The sequence below is a fragment of the Ornithorhynchus anatinus genome, chromosome 2, assembly GCF_004115215.2.
Source record: "Ornithorhynchus anatinus isolate Pmale09 chromosome 2, mOrnAna1.pri.v4, whole genome shotgun sequence".
Lineage (NCBI taxonomy): Eukaryota > Metazoa > Chordata > Mammalia > Monotremata > Ornithorhynchidae > Ornithorhynchus > Ornithorhynchus anatinus.
The window spans coordinates 169,672,472-169,688,053 of record NC_041729.1 but is presented as its reverse complement, the minus strand read 5'-3'; the positions used below and the strand labels follow the sequence as shown (position 1 = coordinate 169,688,053).

Here is a 15,582-nt window from a genome sequence, read left to right as displayed (position 1 = left end):
TTTCCCATCACTGTAAACATCACCCCCTCTGTCTCACAAGTCCACAATTTTGACATTATTCTTGAACCTTTCTCTTTCAACTGACAAATTTGGTCAGTCACCAAATCCTGTCATTTCTAGAATCCACCCCTTTCTCTCCATCCAAATTACTACTATCCTGGTCCAACCGTTGGCCACATCCCAGCTCGATGACTGCATCGGCCTCGTGGCTTAACTTCCTGCCTTCATCCTCAGGTTTTTAGAGCAGTGCTTGGCGCATAGTATGCACTTAACAAATACCATAACAATAATAATAATAATAAGGGTTTCCTCAGCATAGAGGTGATAGTTGAAGGTGTGTGAGTGAATGAGTTTTCCAAGGGACGTATGTAGATGCAGTCTTCCCTCTGTTGCCCGGGACATTTTTCTAAAAATTGTCCTGTCCCCATCTTTCCACTCCTCAAATATCTCCTGTGGTTGCTTATTAACCTCCACATCAAACAGAAGACCTCCACCATTGATTTTTAAGGTACCCAATCAGCTCAATTCCCATGGTTTATCCTCTTCTATTACACCCCAGCTCATACCCTTTGTTCTTTTAATACCAACCTATGTATTGTGCCTTGCTGTGTTCTCTTTCACTGTTGACCTCCGGCTCATGTCCTCCCTTCTGTCTGGAATTCCCTCCCCTTCACATTGGACAGACCACTGCTCTTCTCAAACAAAAAATCGGTCAATCGTATTCATTGAGTGCTTGTTGTGTGCAGGGCACCGTACTGATCGCTTGGGAGAGTGCAGTGGAACAGATCTGTAAACATATTTCTTGCCCACAAGGAGCTTTTAGTGGATTCTAAGCTCACTGAGGGCAGAGATCATGTCTGTTTACATTATTGTACTGTCCTAAGCACTTAGTACAGTGCTCTGCACAGAGTAAGAGCTCAATATAAAACAGTTTGGTTGATTGATTAAAAGTTGTAGTAATATCACATCCCCTCCCGATGCCTTCCCCGAATATTCTCTCTTCTCCCTGCCCTATTTTCCCTTCCTGCTGTGTCCCCTATGCACCTGTGTCCGTGACCTCTAAGCACCAATAGGTCCTCTCCATCAACTTTCCCCTAAAAGACACTGTCCTTTCCTTTCACTGACACTGTCCTCTCCTGATTCTCTTCCTACGTCTCTGGCTGCTCATTCTCAGTCTCTTTTGTGGGCTCCTCCTCTGCCTCCCATCCCCTAATTGTGGGGGTCCCTCAAGGTTCAATTCTGGGTCCACTTCTTTTCTCCATCTACATCCCTCCCTTGGAAAACTCATTCACTCACACGCCTTCAATTATCACCTCTACGCTGATGAAACCCTTATTATTATTATCATTATTATTATTATTATTGTATTTAAGTGCATACTATGTGCCAAGCACTGTTCTAAGCACTGGGGGGGGGATACAAGGTAATCAGGTTGTCCCACGTGGTGCTCAAAGTCTTAATCCCCATTTTATAGATGAGGTAACTGAGGCGCAGAGAAGTTAAGTGACTTGTGCCAAGTCACACAGCTGACAAGGTGGAGGCAGGATTATTAGTAGTGGGGGAGACAGACATCAAAACAAGTAAACAGGCATCAATATAAATATATAGAATTATAGATATATACACATCAAAACAAGTAAACAGACATTAATCCCCCCTTCACCTCCCCTCAGCTAAGTCCCCTTTCTCCTCCTTTCCCTCTGCTCCTCCCCCATCCCTTCCCCTCCCCTCAGCACTGTGCTCGTCCTCTCAATTGTAAATATTTTTATTACCCTATTTATTTTGTTAATGAGATGTACATCGCCTTGATTCTATTTATTGCTATTGTTTTAATGAGCTGTTCATCCCCTTGATTCTATTTATTGCTATTGTTTTTGTCCGTCTGTCTCCCCTGATTAGACTGTAAGCCCGTCAGTGGGCAGGGACTGTATCTGTTGCTGATTTGTACATTCCAAGCGCTTAGTACAGTGCTCTGCACATAGTAAGTGCTCAATAAATACTATTGAAAGAATGAATGCTCTGCACATAGTAAGCGCTCAATAAATATTATTGAATTAATATAAATAAATGGAATTCTAGATATGTACACACATACATAAGTGCTGTGGGGTGAGGGGGAAGTGCAAAGGGAGCGAGTTGGGGCAATGTGGAGGGGAGGAAGAGATGAGGAAAAGGAGAGCTTAGTCTGGGAAAGCCTCGTGGAGGAGGTGAGTCTTCAGTAGGGCTTTGAAAGGGGGAAGTGTGGTTGGTGAATTTGTGGAGAGAGGTCATTCCAGGCTAGAGGTAGGATGTGGGCCAGGGGTTGGCAGTATGGCAGGCGAGAATGAGGCCCCGTGAGAAGGTTAGCGGTGGCAGAGGAGCAGAGTGTGCTGACTAGGGTGGAGAAGGAGAGAAGGGAGGTGAGGTAAGAAGGGGCAAGGGGATGGACAGCTCTGAAGGCAACAGTGAGGAGTTTTTGTTTGTTTACTGTGTGCAGAACAATAAAATCAATCATATTTATTGAGCTTTTACTGTGTGCACAACACTCTATTAAGCATTTAGGAGAGTACAGTAGAACAGAGTTGTTAGACACGTTCCCTGCCCACAACAAGTTTACAGTCTAGAGGGGGAGACAAGCATTAACATATAAAAATAAATTATGAATATGGACATAAATATTGTACTAAGAACTGGGGAGAGTACCTCAATGAGCTTACAGTCTTGAGGGGGAGACAAGCATTAATATAAATAGATGATAGATTAGTAGAAATAAATGACAGATATGAATGTGAAATCTGTACTAAACTGTTGGGAGAGTGCAGTACAACACAGTTTGTAGACATGATCCTTACCCTCAAAGAATTTACATTCAGAAGTTCTGCCACCATGGGGAGGAGAAAGATTCATGATAAAGATCCTGGTTCTAGCCCAGGGCCTTTCATTGCCCTGCTGTGTGACCACAGGCAAGATGATTAGCCTCTCTGTGCCTCCATTTCTTCAGCAATGAATAGGGCATCTGCTCTTCCTACCTCTTAGGCCATTAGCCCTTGTGGGGCAGGAATTGAGTCTGATTTGATCATCTTTGTGTCTTCCCCAGGGAACGTTTCTACCAATTCCATTACACTGTACTCTCCCAGGTGCTTAGTACAGTGCTCCGTACACAGTGTCTTCAATAAATGCCACTGGTTGACAGTTTGATTGCTTGATTGATTAGCGCAACCCTTTAGCCCTAATGTCTGGCCCCTAGTAAGTGCCTTAATAGAGGAGCAGTTTGGCCTTGGGGAAAGAGCTCAGGCCTGGGAGTCAGAAGGTCATGGGTCTAATCCTGGCTCCTCCACTTGTCTGCTGTGTAACCTTGGGCAAGACACTGTAAAATGGGGATTAAGACTGTGAGCCCCACGTGGGACAACCTGATTCCCCTGTGTCTACCCCAGCGCTTAGAACAGTGCTCTGCACATAGTAAGCGCTTAACAAATACCAACATTATTTTCTGGGCCTCAGTTCCCTCACCTGCAAAATGAGGATTCACTGCCTGTTCCCCCTCCTACCTAGACTGTGAGCTTCATTTGGGACAAGATTAGTATCTACCCCATTGCTTAACAAATTCCACAGTTTTTATTGTCATTATTGAGTGCTTGTATGAACAGTATCCTCAAGGCTTGGGAGAATTGGCTGAAATTAGTACAAGTAGATTAGCGGTTTGGTGAGGGAATCAATCAACTGTATTTACTGAGCTCTTATTCTGTCCTTAGCACTTGAGAGAACAATCTAACGGAGTTGGTAGATACATTCTCTGCCCCATAAATAGCTTATAGTCTAGAGGGAGTTTATAGTCTAGAGGCAACATAAGAAATTTCATGTCCTAGAGGGAGGAGATGGGAGATTTGCAGAGGAGAGAAGTCTGGCAGTGAGGTAGATGGGAATCATCTGTCAAGAGATGGCAGTTGAAACTGTGGAAGTGGATGAGTTCCCCAAGGGAGTGGGGGTAGATGGAAAATAGGGGGGGATCTGGAAATGAGCCCTGGAGGACTCCCAAGGTTAGGGGCTTGGGAGACAAGGGTGGAAGGTGGAGGAGAGGCCAAAGAAAGGGACTGAGTAGGAGGAGAACCAGGAGGGAGAGGGAGGATGGAGGGAGAGCACTGTGAGGGAGAGACAACCAACATGGTCCAGTGGATAGAGCATGGGCCTGGAAGTCAGAAGGACTTGGATTCCACTCCTAGATCTGCCACCTGTCTGCTGTGTGACCTTGGGCAAAACAGTTAACTTTTCTGTGCCTGAGTTACCTCATCTGTAAAATGGGTATTAAGACTGTGAGCCCCAAGTGGGACATGGATTGATTAGCTTATATCTCTCCAAGTGCTTAGTAAAGAGTCTGATAGCGTTTAACAAATAACACTGAATAAAGAAGTTGGGGGGTAGGAGGATAAAAAAGGAGAGAGGAAGTAAGGATAGGAAGACAGGAAGGGAGAGAAGGGAGAGGGAGGGAGAGAAGAAAGGAGAGAGAGAGGATGTGTTTCCAGGAGGAGGGGGCAGAGACCAAGGGGAAGGGGGGGCCAGAGTCTATATCACTGAGAGTTTGAATAGGGTAAGGTAATGAATAATTATGGTACTTGTTAATCACTTACTATGTGCCAAACACTGGGGTAGGTACAAGTCATTCACCTTGGACACAATTCCTATCCCACATGGGGTGTACACTTTTAAACCCCATTTTACAGAAGGTAACTGAGGCCCAGAGAAGTGAAGGGACTTGGCTAAGATCTCACAGCAGACCTCTAGCAGAACTGGGCTGAGAACCCAGGTCCTTCTGACTCTCAGGTCAAGGTTCTATAGACTAAATCACGCTGCTCTCTTAGGTTAGGTGAGGAAGAGGTCACCGGTGACCTTAGAGGAAGCAATTTCAGGGAGGGAGGGACAGATGCCAGATTGCAAGAGGGTCAAGGAGGGAGGTGGAGATATAGTGGGGGCAAGCTGGTTTAAACGACTCACATGAGAAGCTTGGATGAGAATGCAGGAAGAGAGGGGGTTGATAACTGTATGGTGCAATCGGGTCCGAACAGGGTTTATTTAAGATAGAGAGATGTGGGAGTCTTTGAAGGCAGAGGGGAGGAGCGAGCAGAGAATGAGCAGTTGAAGATGGCAGTCAGGAAGGGAAGTAGAGTTTTTAGGAGGTGAGTAGGATTGGAGTCAAAGGCACAGGTGGAAGGGGAAGATTTCAAAACCAGATCCAGTAAGTCCCTATTACCAGATGGCTGGAAAGCGTGAGAACTTCATTGTGGTTGTGGGCAGGGAACATGTCTACCGGCTCTGTTATGTTGTACTCTCCCGAGCACTTACTACAGTGCTCTGCACACAGTAAGCATTATATAAATAAGACTGATTCACTGTTTAACTGATGAGGGGAGTGAGAAGGAGCAGAGGAGATGAGGAAATTTGGAGGAGCTAGGGTCTGGTGATTCAGTTTTGTTGATAAGGTAGTTGGCTAGGCCACTATGAAGAGAGGGAGAGGAAGAGGGATGGGGGAGAGAAAAGGAGAGGGAGGAATAGAGAGAGTGGAAGGGAGGGAGAGAGGGAGGAAAGAGAGAAGGAGAAGTTGGGGGAGAAGGAGAGGGAGCTAAGGAAGGAGAGGTCGGGCGAGAAGGCAGAAAGAAAGGGAGAAGGAGAGGGAGAAGGAAAGGGAGAGAGAGAGAGAGAGAGAAGGATAAGGAGGGGGAGAGGGAGATGGAGAAGTAGAGGGAGAGAGAGAAGGAGGAGAGAGGGAGAAGGAGAGGGAGAAGGAAAGGGAGAGAGAGAGAAAGGGAGGTAGAGAGAAGGAGAAGGAGAGGGAGAGAGTGAAGGAGGAGGACAGGGAGAGGGAGGAGAGGGAGAGAGAAGAGGAAGAAGGAGAGGGAGGTGGGATAAGGGGGCAAGGGATGGAAAGAGAGAAAGGAAGGGAATGGGAAAGAGGGGGGAACTCGAGTTTCAGGACAGTGTTAATAGTCTAGAATAGAATAGTACACTAGTAGAGTACTAGTATAAAACAATTTCATTATTATTCACAGCATCCTCCACCAACTTCATCCTCAGAGGATACCGATTTCTAGCTCCCCCTCTGTTACTATCATTACTATAATTAGTTTTGTTATTAATAAATTTGTTAAGCACTTACTAAGTGTCGAGCACTGTACTAAGTGCTGGGGTAGATACAAGATAATCAGGTCAGACACAGTCCCTGTTCATACACAGGTCTCACAGTCTAAGTAGGAGAGTGACCAGGCATTGATGAGGAAATTGAGGCACAGATAAATGATTTGCCCAAGGTCACAGCAGACAGGTGGCAGAGTCGGGATTCAAATCCAGGTATTCTGACTCCCAGGCCCATACTCTACTAGGTCACACTTCTTCTCCATGTTCTATTGGATATGGAATCAAATTCTTTGCATAAAATTATTATAATAAAGTATTGTTAATATATTCCCAGTTAATATCCATTTTTATGTTATGGCAAATGTGTCAGAGACTAATAAACGAAAGGAAAAGGAACCCAGCAATCTTGGAATTTTTTTATTGCTATTTAATAAGTGCTTTCTACATGTCAGGCACCACAGTAAGCTCTGGGGTAGGGACAAGCTATCTCTATCTCCCTATAAGCTCCCCTGCTCCTCTGGTGTCCCTCCTTCTCCCTGCCCCTTCTTCAACTCTCCCATCTTTCCCAGCAGTATCTCAAGGGGATATCTCCCAACTCGTCTAAAAATCCTCACCCTTTACCTGCACCTCTGATCCCATCTCTTCACACTTTATCAAAGTACGTGCCCTCTCCCTGACCGCCATCTTCAACTGTTTGCTCTCTGATGGCTTCTTCCCCACTGCTTTCAAACAGGCTCGTGTCTCCCCTATCCTAAAAATTGAACCCTTCCTTGACCCCGTGGCTCGCTCCAGTTATCACATCTCCCTCTTACAATTCCTCTCCAAATTCCTGGAGCAAGTTGTCTATACCCACTGTCTCCACTTCCTCTCCTCAAATTCTATCTTTGACCCCCTCTAATCTCCTTCCTTCTCCTTCGCTCCACAGAAGCCACCCTCTCAAAGGTCACCAATGATCCCCTTCTTGCCGAATCTAACGGCCTCTATTCCATCCAAATCCTCCTCTTCCTCTCAGCTGCCTTTGACACTGTCAACCACTTCCTTATCTTGGAAATATTCTCCAACTTCGGCTTCACTGACACTGTCCTCTCCTGGTTATCTCTCTGGTGGCTCATTCTCCATCTCTTTCATGGGCTTCTCCTCTGCCTCCTGTCCCCTTACTGGGGGAGTCCCTCAGAGTTTCAGTTCTGGGTCCCCTTCTATTCTCCAACTACCCCACTCCCTCGGAGAACTCCTTCGTTCCCACGGCTTCAACTACCATCTCTACACAGATGATTCCCAAATTTACATCTCCAGCCCTGAACTTTCTTCTTCTCTGCAGTCTGGCACTTCCTCCTACCTTCAGGACAGCTCTTCTTGGGTATCCCACTGATACCTTAAGCTTTACAGAACTAATATTCCAGACTGATTCTCTTTAGTCTCACATTTCTTCCTGCCTTCAGGAGCGACATCCCTACTTGGATGTTCCACTGACACCTCAGACTTAACATGTCCAAAACAGAACTCCTTACCTTCCCACCCAGTTCCTGTCCTCCCCTTGAGCTCTCCAGCACTGTAGGCAAGACCATCAGCCTTCCATTCTCACAAGCCTGTAACCCTCATATTATCATTGACTCAATTCTCTTAGTCAATCCACATATTCATTCCATTACTAAATCCTTTCGATTTGACCTTCACAAGAAGAACTCCATCCAAACTGCTATCCCATTCAACCAAGCATTTATCCCGACCCCCCTTAATTACTCCATCAACCTCCTCACCTCCCTCCTCTTGTCTCTCTCCACTCCATTCCACACTTCACTCTGCTGCCTGGATCATTTTTCTTCAAAAACTGTTCAGTCCGATTCCCCGCTCCTCAAGATTCTCAGTTGGTTGTCCATCCGCTTCAAGCAGAAACTCCTTACCATTGGCTTTAAAGCAGTCAATCACCATGCCCTCTCCTACCTTGCCTCGCTGCTTTCCCAGTACAACCCAGCCCACACACTTCCCTCTTCTAATGTCAGCCTATTTACTGTACCTCGATTTCATCTATCTCGCTGCCGACCCCTTGCCCGCATCCTGCCTCTAGTCTGGAACACCCTCTCTATTCATATCCAACAGGCGGTCACTGTCCCCACCATCAAAACCTTGTTGTAAACAGGGAAAGTGTCTGTCAATTATTATATTCTCCCAAGTGCTTAGGACAGTGCTGTACACACAGTAAGTGCTCAATAAGTACAGATGATTGTTGAATTGACTGAAGTGCAAAGACAACACAGAAAGGGAGGAGTAGGGGAAATAACAGCTTAGTTGGGGAAGCCCTCTTGGAGGGGATGGGCTTTTAAGGAGGCTTTTACAGAGGAGGAAACTGAGGCTCAGAGAAGTGAAGTGACTCTCCTGAGGTCACAAAACAGGCAAGGGGTAGAGCTGGAATTAGAAGCCAGGTTCTCTGACTCCCAGGTCTGTGCTCTTTCCACCAGCTCCTCAAATCAAAGAGAAAAGTAATAAAAAACTCAGCAGGAATCCACACTTTCCAGATTGAGCTGACTTCACTAACCGAAGTCCACTACACAAAGGAGTGGTCTTCTTGGCATACTTTCTGAGTAATTCAAACTGCAGCCTGCTGCTATACTAAACTAAGAGGTTGCACGCTATGGAAATGTCAAAAAGCAAAAAACAATTGAACCTGAAACCAACAATTACACCGGATTTCTCCCCTTGCCAGCTTTAGGATTTAGACTGTTAATTACTTAAAACCCCAAGAAAGAGAGAAATCCACTTGAAAATATCCAAGCCTACCTCTCTCTAATTTTCCTTCCATCTCCCAAAAAATCTGAAACAGCAGCCACAGGGAAGATACTTCCGGTAATGTTTGAGCTAGGCCCCACGAAGACTGGGCAAGTCACGTCACTTCTCTGGACCTCAGTTACCTCATCTGTAAAATGGAGTTTGAGACCCTGAGCCCCTTTGGGACAGGGACTGTGTCTAACCCCATTTGCTTGTATCCACTCTTGTGCTTATTACAGTGCTTGACACATAGTAAGCACCTAACAAACTCCACAATTATTATTATTAGATATGAGGGGCACAGAAAGCATCAGTTTTGAGTATTAGAAGCAGGGAAAAATACTATAATTTAAGAATCTCCCAAATTCTTACCTAGTTTGGAATCCAACACCAAGAGCCATCCATCAATCCGTCAATTGAGTGCTCGGGGTTGAATATTTGGGCCTTAAATAGTTTGAGTTGTATCAGTCTAAGGATCATTAACTATCTAATTTGGCTATTGGCCATGGGTAAACAAAAGTCAAGTAACCCACCCAGTTAATGAACAGTCTGGGGAGGAGCCCCAACGTTCATTCATTCATTCACTCAATTCATTCAATCGTATTTATTGTGCACTTAATGTATGCAGAGCACTGTACTAAGCGCTTGGAATGTACAATTCGGCAAAAGATAGAGACAATCCCCGCCCAACAACAGGCTCACAGTCTAAAAGGGAGAGATAGTCAACAAAACAAAACAAGTCAAAACAGGGACACCGCTACTCCGAAATGCCCCATCTTCAGAATTTTTTTCCATTTCCTCTGAACCAGCGGCAATGTCAGCAATAACTAATGATAAGTACGTTACTTGTGACATGCTTGCTAGGTGCCAAGTCCTGGATAAAGTGCTCAGTAGATAAAAGATAATCCTGTCAGATATAGTCCCTGTTCCTCTTGGGATTTACGGTGTAAGGGGGAGGAAGAACAGGTAATGAACCCCTGTTTTACAGAGGAGGAAACTGAGGTACTGAGAAGTTAAGCCATTTGTCCAAAGTCCCATGGAAAGAACCCAACCAATCAATCAACTAGTGGTATTTAATGAGCACTACTTTGTGCAGACCATTGTACTAAGAGCTTGGGAAAGTTATATATGTATATATATGTATACGTTATATCATAAGATTTGAATAATTTAATCAATATAATAATGCCATTCAAAATATATAAATATATTTACATATTATATATTTATCATATTGTGGTATTTGTTATGCCCTTAGTATGTGCTGAGTCAGGGATGGATACAAGATAATCAGGTCCCACATAGGGCTCACAGTCCAAGAAGGAGAGAGAACAAGTACTGAATTCCCATTTTGCAGATGAGGGAACTGAGGCGCAGAGAGGTGAAGTGACTTGGCCAAGGTCACCCAGCAGATGAGTAGTAGAGTTGGGATGAGAACCCAGGTCCCCTGACACCCAGGCCTAGCATGGCTTGGTGGAAAGAGCATGGGTTTGGGAGTCAGAGGACATGGGCTCTAATCCCATCTCCACCACTAGTCTGCTGTGTGACCTTGGGCAAGTCACTCAACTTCTCTGTGCCTCAGTTACCTCATCTTTAAAATGGGGATGAAGACTGTGAACCCCAAGAGGGACAACCTCATTACCTTGTATCTCCTTGGCACACAGTAAGCACTTAACAAATATCATAATTATTATTGTTATGCTCTTTCCCCAAGACCACACTACTTCTCAATACAATAGAATTAGTAGACATAACCCCTGCCCATCGGAAGCTCACAATCTATAGGAGGAGATAGACATTAAATGAGATTAGGGATAGGGGAAATTACAGTAGAGTAGGTGGATATTGATATAGGTATTATGGGGCTGACGTGAGGGTCAAATTGCTAAAGAGATGGTAGACCCGCGTCCTCTAATTCTCAGTCCCGGCCAGTATAGCGGCCTGGTTCGTGGTCTAGTAAATAGAGCCCAGGCTTGGGAGTCAGAAGGACCTGGGCTCCCATCCTGATCCCACCACTTTGTCTGCTGGGTGACCTTGGGTGACCTTCTCCGTGGCTCAGTTACCTCATCTGTAACATGGGGATTAAGACTGTGAACCCCATGTGGGACATGGACTGTGTCTAGCCCAATTAACTGGTATCTACCCTAGCACTTAGTACAGTGCCTGGCACATAGAAAGCTCTTAACAAATCCCACCATTATCAATATTAAACTTGCATTTTGCAAATAACTCGTGGGCTGGCTTACTCCCCTAGAGAATATCCCTGGCTGAGTCTATGCTCCATGAATCTGTCAAGCCCAAGTCCAAGTTATTTTTAATTCGATAGAATGTAAAATAATTCAAGATAAAGGAGATAATAGTGTCTGGATGCTTGTTCACGTTACTTTAGCTCTCTGACAGTCAGATGAGCTGAAATGTATTCGGCATGTTCTGTCAGGCTGCCTGTCTTCCCTCCCGATGGGATGTCGATAGATGGGTGGGTGGGGAGCCTCATGAGAGTAGGGGGCTGACAATGAAAGGGGGCCGCCGGGCTGGGTGGGGGGGTCCTGTTGAACCAAATAAAATAACTTGTCAGGCCTCACATTCCTTGAAGTACCCAGTCAACATGGAAGAGCGATTTGTGGGGGATGAAGTTCCTGGATGTCTACTGAAAGTACCTGGTTTATCAGTGCCTGGTGGAGAAGCAGCGTGGCCTAGTGGAAGGAGCTCAGGCCTGGGACTCAGAGGACCTGGGTTCTGGTCCCAGCTCTGCCAATTGTTTGCTGTGAGACCTTGGGGAAGTCATTTTGCTTTCCTCAACTATAAAATGGGGGTTCAATACCTGTACTCCCTTCTACTTAAACTGTGAGCCCCAAGTGAGCCAGGGACTGTGTCTGCCTTGATTAACTTGTGTCTATCGCAGGCTTAGAACAGTCCTTGACATATAGTAAGCGCTTAACATGTGCCATGGTAATACTAATGATGATTATAATGATAAATGATCAGTCTTCACCCTCACTGTAGCCAACTATGAACCCCTCATTTTCCCTCTTTCTCCTGATTTCTTTTTAATAATAACGACGTTAATTGGGGTATTTTTTAATATGGTGGCTACAAGCAAATCGGATTGGACAGAGTTCCTGTCCCACATGGGGCTCACAATCTTAATCTCCATTTTACAGTTGAGGTAACTGAGGCACAGAGAAGTGAAGTGACTTGGTCAAGGTCACATGTCAGACAAGAAGTGGAGCCGGAATTAGAACCCAGTTCCTCCTGACTCCCAGGCCCGGGCTCTATCTGCTAGACCATGCTGCTTCTCTGCTTATCACCACAGCCACCACACACTTTACCGTCGCAGAAGACGTCGTCCTCGACTCCTGGTTGTCTTTCAACCATCGTATCCGGCCTCCAGCCCAATCCTGCCGTTTCTTCCTGCCCAATCTTTTCCCAGATCTATCCCCTCTTCTCCACAGTAACGGCAACCACCTTGTTGCAAATTTCTTGCATATCACCACTCCGCCATTGAAACAGCCTGTCTCCAACCTCTCCTTGCTGCAAACTGTCGCTTGGCCCACATCTGTCTCTTCCTCAAAACCTTCCCCTGGCTTCCTGTCTCCCTCCTTGTCAACAAAAACCCTTTGAATGTGGCTTCAAGGTTTTCAAGTAAACCGGCTCCACCTGTCGCATCTGCTCCTTTCACCCACGACTTACCAGCTCGCTCTCTTCACTTTTCTCTCGAACCAACCTTCTAACTGAGCCTCTAATGATAAGAACAATTGTGATATTTGTTAAACGCTTACTCTGTGCAAAATACTGTGCTACGTGTAATAATGGCAGTCAGGTATTTGTTAAGTGCTTACTATATGCCAAGCACTGTTCCAAGCTCTAGAATAGATACAAGTTAATCAGGTTGGACACAGTCCCTGTCCCACCTGTGGCTCACACTCGTAATCCCCATTTTACAGATGAGGTAACTGAGGCCCAGAGAAGTGAAGTGACTGTCCAAAGTCACACAGTAGACTAGTGGTGGAGCAGGGATTAGAACCCAGATCCCTCTGACTCCCAGGCCTGTGCTCTATCCATTAAGCCAATTCCTGTTCCACTTAGGCTTCACTAAGCAGGATGAGGGGATAACAGGTATTTAGTTCCCATTTATACTTGAAAAAACCGAGGCACTGAGAAGTAAAGTGACTTGCCCAAGGCCACACAGCAGAAAAGTGGCAGAGTTGGGATTAGAACCCAGGTCTCCTGGCTCCCGGGCCCTTGGCTTTTTCCTCTAGTCCACTCTGCTTTTCCATCTCCCCCCTCCTGCCTGCTTTCCCTTAGTGATACTGTTTTCTCAGCCTGCAATTCTCTCCCCACAGGGGGTAGATACCACTGCTCTGCGCATTCAATACCCTCCTAAAAATCAATGGTATTCATAGAGCATATAATGGTAATAATAATGGTGGTAATAATAATAATTATGACTATATTTGTTAAAAACTTACTATGTGCCAAGCACTGTACTAGGCACTGGGGTGGATGCAAAGATAATCAAGCCCCACATGGGGCTCACAGCCTAAGTAGGAAGGAGAACAGATACTGAATCCCCCATTTTCAATTAAGGGAACTGAGGCACAGAGAAGTGAAGTGACTTGTCCACTCTGTGGAGTGAAGGGGTCAGAAGCTAGATTGGAGGGAGTCCACGAGAGAATTGGAGGAGAGGAATTTGAGACAGCAGGTATAGACAACTCACTCAAGGAGTTTGGAGAGGAACGGTAGGAGGGAGACGGGGTGATAACTGGAGGGAGCTGTGGAGTAAAGGGAGGTTTTATGTAGGATGGGCCATGCATGAGCATGTTCGAAAGCAGTGGGAATAACCAATGGAGAGGGAACAGCTGAAGATGGTGGTCAAAAGGAGGGAAGAAGGGAGGGAGGGAAAAAGGGAGAAAGGGCCTAATGCTTTGATTAAGTACTAAGCAGTGGGGTAGATATAAGGATAATTGGGTCTCACAAGAGGCTTTCAGGCAATAAGGTGAAAAGTCCCCTCTCCTTCCTCTCCCCTCCTTCCTCCCACAGTCCAAATCCCACAAGGGGCTCACAGTCTTAATTCCCATTTTACAGATGAGGTAACTGAGCCACAGAAAAGTTAAGGGACAAGTGGCAGAGCTGGGATTAGAACCCATGTCCTACTGACTCCCAGGACCTTGCTCGATCCATTAGGCCACCAGGCTACACTGCTTCTCTACTCAGTGGTATTTGTTGACCGCTTACTATGTGAGGAGCACTGTGCTGGGAAAGAAAACAGGTATTGTATTTGACTCTCCCAAGCATTCAGTCCTGTGCTCCGCACACTGTAAGTGCTCAATAAATACCAATTAATTGGGTACATAGACTGAGACTGCTTCCCACTATCAATTTTTCAGGTTCTAGGTAGCAGCTGGAAGTCCACATCGACCACTACCTGATTTATTCATTAATTCATTCAATAGTATTTAGTATTTATTGAGTGCTTACTATGTGCAGAGCACTGTACTAAGCGGTTGGAATGTACAGTTTGGCAACAGATAGAGACAATCCCTGTCCATTGATGGGCTTCGAAGACAGCTTCGTCACTGCCTTGATGGCAGAGGAAATCCATGCTTTTGGCTTCAGTGACCTAAAGAGCCTTACTGGTAAAATTGCGCTCAAGTAGGCCGGCCACTTTCAGTGAGAGGGAGTTTGGGGTTGGAGGGCTTAGATTTCGAGAAGATGGAAGAGATCTCCTCTTGAGATCCTGCTAGGAAAGATGGGGAAGTTGTAGAGTCAAGAGTCGAGTGCGGCCTCTCTAATCATGTCATTCAAGTGTGTTTATTGAGCGCTTCATGTCGTGTCAAGGTTAGCTCGGTCACGAGTTGGTCCTAGCTGGACCTCCCCGCTTATCTGAGGTCATTTGGAAAAACCTGGGCTTTCAGGCTATAAGGTGAAACCCCCCCCCTTGGCTCCCCTTCCCCCATTTCCTCCCTTGATAACTGTGGTATTTGTTCATTCATTCATTCATTCATTCATTCATCCATTCAATTGTATTTATTGAGCACTTACTGTGTGCAAAGCACTGTACTAAGCACTTGGAATGCACAATTTAGCAACAGATAGAGACAATCCCTGCCCAACAACAGGCTCACAGTCTAAAAGGGGGAGACAGACAACAAAACAAAACAAGTAGTTAGCCATCAATACCATCAAGATAAATAGAATCAGAATAAATACACATCATTAACAAAACAGAGTAATAAATAATATATACAAATATGTACAAGTGCTGTGGGGAGGGGAAGAGGGTATAGCAGACGGAGGGAGTAGGGGGAATGGGGAGGGAAGGAAAGGCAGAGGGAAAGGTGGGGCTCAGTCTGGGAAGGCCTCCCAGAGGAGGGGAGATCTCAGTAGGGCTTTGAAAAGGGGAAGAGAGTTAGTTTGGCGGATGTGAGGAGGGAGGGCATTCCAGGTCGGTGGTAGGAATGGGCCAGGGGTCAACGGTGGGACAGGTGAGAATGAGGCACAGGGACAAGATAGCGGCAGAGGAGCGGAGTGTACAGGGTGGACTGTGGAAGGAGAGGAGGGAGGTGAGGAAGGAAGGGGCAAGGTGATGGAGAGCTTTAAAGCCAAGAGTGAGGAGTCTTTGCTTGATTCAAAGGTTGATAGGCAACCACTGGAGGGTTTTGAGGAGGGGAGTGACATACCCAGAGTGTTTCTGAAGGAAAATGATCCGGGCAG

General features: G+C 45.8%; 1 protein-coding gene across 3 annotated transcripts in view; it reads right to left on the bottom strand.

Moving 5' to 3' along the window:
• Nucleotides 1-9,321, bottom strand: part of LOC103167174 (solute carrier organic anion transporter family member 1B3-like) — a 55,653-nt gene extending 46,332 nt beyond the window's left edge. For all 3 annotated transcript variants that reach the window (XR_003756965.2, XM_029058510.2, XM_029058511.2), the window contains exon 1: nucleotides 9,241-9,321. The gene's annotated coding sequence lies outside the window, so the exon portion shown is untranslated. The remainder of the gene's footprint in view (nucleotides 1-9,240) is intronic.
• Nucleotides 9,322-15,582: the final 6,261 nt, after the last annotated feature.